We start from the raw sequence: 4,012 nt of genomic DNA on the forward strand, positions 1-4,012 counted from the left end.
CATCCAGTGCAGCTGTCTCTCTAAATCAGGTGGAGATGCCAAAGCATCTGATACTGGAAAGAACTGCACTGCAAGCTTTGTTTTTTCTTCTTGTCTTTGGGAAACTTAGTAAGCTCTAAAAACATGTTAGCTGCTTGGTCTGCTGTTAGAAGTCTGTTGATGACGCAGGGTTGTGTGGCAGCTTTAGAACTGATCAGACGATGTAAACTTCATCCATTAATATCTTAGGTATATCTAATTTTAATAGAAGAACCATTTGTATTTAATGTTTTAAGTTGCTATCCAGAAGACAGCTTGAATTCATGTTTTCCTCTGTGTGTTTCCTTTTTAATAATATCTTACAATCTAGTACCAAATGTGTGTTGTTGGTTGTTTTTTTTTTTTTTTTTTTTTTTTGAAAACGCTTCTCTGCTTTGATATTCTCTTATTGTCTTGAACCAGGAAAGTACATAAGCATATCCTTAGCTTAAACGATTTCAGAACTTATCTGGACTGGTAAGACTGCATGTCTTACATTGTTTAATGAACGGGCGAGTATTTATCATCCCTGAGAGGTATGATGGTTGTGTATTTATACCTGAATGGGGGAATTCATAGATGGTTTTCCCTGAGTAAGCAACACTTGTAATTTGTGCATTGGTAACGCTGGTGCCTGTTACATTTTTTCTATTGCCTCTGAAAGTGAAACATTTGTACGGTGTTCCCGAACTGGAGTAGTGTTTAATCAGTGGTATGTACATTTAGTTTTTGGTATGATACATGTTTCTTCTCCTGGAAATATTTAGGGTGAGTTTTCTTTCTTTCAGTTGTTCTTATTTTAAACCTGTAATTTTAATACTTCAAGCAGCAAAACAGTGTGGAAGGTACAGTCATTACAATGAATGAAATAAAGACCCTAGTTCTGCAAAACCTTCTACACCTGTGTCGCCCCTCTCTTTGGATCCCATTGGAATTAACAAGTTTTCTATCTGTAAAATTAAACAGATAATACTGAATTTGCAGGAGCAAGTGTTCTATCAATTTTGTTGTTGTTGTTGTTTGAAATGTCAGTGTTATGAAACTTCTCTTATGTTTTCCATAAAGAGTTAGAACTATAGTGGGGAAAGTTCTAGGAACAGAAACAGCTTTAGTTTTGGAGCATCAGAATTTACTTTGAGGTTGAAGAAAAGGAATTCTGCTTTTCTAAGAAACTTGTTCCACAGTCTTGCAGTTAGGTTGCATGTGCTGACCTTGTCTCTGAAGTTTTCCCTGTTAGCAAACTTCTTGTTGGGTTGTGAAATACAAAGGCCTTTAAAAAAAAAAAAAAAAGTAAAGGGGGATATCATTGGAAATGTTTGAAGCATCAGAAAACTACTAATAGAAAGGTTAAATGTTGGCATTGTATTAAAAAAAAAAAAGTAATCTTGAACTAATTTAAAGTCCACAATTAGCCTGGATCACAGGTGCCAAGAAGTTTTAATGATAGACTGGCCCAGGCCTTGAGGTAGATTATGCATAATTATTCATAACTGCTATTTTTGGCTTGCTTGCATTTGTCCTAGACCTCTGCCTGAGGAAACAATTTGAAATAATTAGTGTGCGAGTGCACTGACAATGATGAATGAATCAAATGCATCTGGTGCCAAACGTGGATCTTGATAAGAAGCAGATAACTTTGGCAACTGTGGATTTTTTGTTTTTAAATCTATGGGACTGGGAACAGTTTGTTCATTTTATTAGGCTGACAAGCTCAGGGTAGAAAATTACCACTCACTGGGCCATGATCAAAGCGCAGCTAGGAATCCTAGCACTGTGAACACGAAACAGTTCTGCAGACTGTGTGTGCAGATATTCAGGGCAGAGAAAATGAAGGGGATATTAAGGTGGAACATTTTGAACACACAGGTCAGAAAAGCCAAAAGTTAATGTTCCAACAGCAAAATGCATTGCTTATCTTACATAGGTTGCAGGCACATTTTCCATAAATATTCAGCAGCGTAAATACAGCTGTATGTCATTACTCAGGGAAAAGCGAAAGCAGAACAAAAAGATTCTGTTCGGATTCATGCCTTGCAACTTAGTTAAGAACACTTCTGGAGTCTTCAGGGGTGTTTGTTTCTCTTTCTGGCTTGAGTGCTCAGTTTCTCGTCTATGTAATTGACTTTACATGGTTTTAGATGCGGATGAATATGAGGGTCTTTTTAAATGAAAGTGTTCAATGAAGAGGGGAAGCGATGCATTTCAGTTAGTATGCCAAATAGAGCTCACTTTTATCTTGTTGCACTAGCGAAGGAACTCTTAATAGTTTTGAGTTTGCTCGTAATAAATTGAATAAAACAAGAAGAGGGCACAAGATAGCGTTCAGTTCAGTGACTCAATAACTTAGCTATGACTGGCAATCTTTCAATGCAGAGATTATGTGGCTTGTAGTTAACTATCTTAAAATTATAAGATTGGGAGTAGAGTTCTCTGAAACAAATGTGGATGTGAAGAAGGATTTTTCAGACTGAAATATAAATTATAAATTTGGCAGAAGAGCTGACAAGCTGGGAACCTGAGCTGTTTATTCACTTTTGTCTCTAGGTGTTTCAGGTAAACTTGTTACAATGAGTATTTACAGTTTCCAGATTGTCAACTGTTGATGCATGTGCTGTCTTTTAAAGGAGTATCTTGGTGACACACATTTTACACATCTGATTGGTTCTTAAACTCCGCATAAACTCAAATAGGAGGAGTTTAGTAACTCTTTTAGCTTCTAGCTAGTCTTTTATCTTCTGCTTCTATATGTAATTAATGTTTTTCTAGTGACTTCTGGTGATATTTCTCATGGGAAGCCTAACATTGCCCCGGAAACTTTAAACCTGTTTGGGTAGTACCCACTACAGAGCTCTAATGTGCTGTCCCTTTGGCAGAATGCAGGTATAAAGAAATTTTGGGCCTATCTAAGCAAAATCCCTGTTCCTAAGAGAAGTTCTGCTGGGATGATATGTTTATATCATCAGATATTTTTCTTGTAAACATCTCTGAGGGCTGTGTCCAAATCCTCTAAAATCACTGAAGTTTTTTATTTGTTTGCTTGTTCTTTAATCTCAGTTGGTCTCTGGATCTGCTGCTTGGTATTAATGTGGGAGGAGACTAAGGAAAGAAAACATTGTGAATGGCTGTATGTTCAGACTCTTTAATTCATCAGTTTAGAAACTTAAAAGTGAGCCCAGGTATTAAATGCTGACTCACTGAGTAAGCACCATTTGACTTGTACACTCAGAGGCAAAATGTCTAACTAGCATGGGTCATTTTGTATTGTTTTAACTGCCAAAGATCCCAGACTGAGGCTACCAGGTAAAATGCCAAATGAATGCCTGAGCAAAGGCTCTGTCACAGTCAGACTGCTGATAGCCTTTTTTGTTGCCTTCATTCTGGATTCTGCCTCTCCCCATTACTGGTGAGCTTCTGTGTCCCTCTCCTGTAGCTGACGCTACCCAGGCATTGTCTCTCTGCAACCTGGGCTCTCTGCTGAGCAGGCATCCTAAGATGTATCTAAGTGGATACTCCGTTATTGACTGTACCGAATCCAGGGGCATCTTGACCTGCGGCCAGAAGTCAGAATACAATTTTTGGTTGCCCTGTAAACTGGCTGTCTCCACAATATCTGAATCCAGGCCAGATCTTACAGTTCAGCACGATTTCCCGCTCTCCTGGAACACAAAGGTCCTGCAGGGGAAAAAAGATGTATAATCACCTAATTAGGTGGTATCCTAATGCATATGCACAGTGGAGCAGAGTTAGATTTCTGTGTCTCAAAGAACATACAAGTGATTGACATTTCAGTGGCTCTGTGAAGAATGAGAGGAAATGACGTTATTTTCTGCATTCCTCTCTTTTTGAGGATCTGTTAGGGATGCTTTCTTTCAGTAGCTGTTACTGGCCTTTTAGTAAGGAGTTTGCAGGTCTGGAATCATCCTACCATTTTTCTTCTACACTGTCAGGATCTTTTGACCTGCAGAGCAAACCCAGCATCTTGATTTCATTCCTG

General features: G+C 38.3%; 1 protein-coding gene across 1 annotated transcript in view; it reads left to right on the top strand.

The window, feature by feature from the left end:
• EPHA3 (EPH receptor A3) overlaps positions 1-4,012 on the top strand; it is a 215,139-nt gene that overhangs the window by 28,404 nt on the left and 182,723 nt on the right. The gene's annotated exons all lie outside the window — the stretch shown is intronic.

The sequence above is a fragment of the Charadrius vociferus genome, unplaced genomic scaffold, assembly GCF_000708025.1.
Source record: "Charadrius vociferus isolate BGI_N301 unplaced genomic scaffold, ASM70802v2 scaffold487, whole genome shotgun sequence".
Lineage (NCBI taxonomy): Eukaryota > Metazoa > Chordata > Aves > Charadriiformes > Charadriidae > Charadrius > Charadrius vociferus.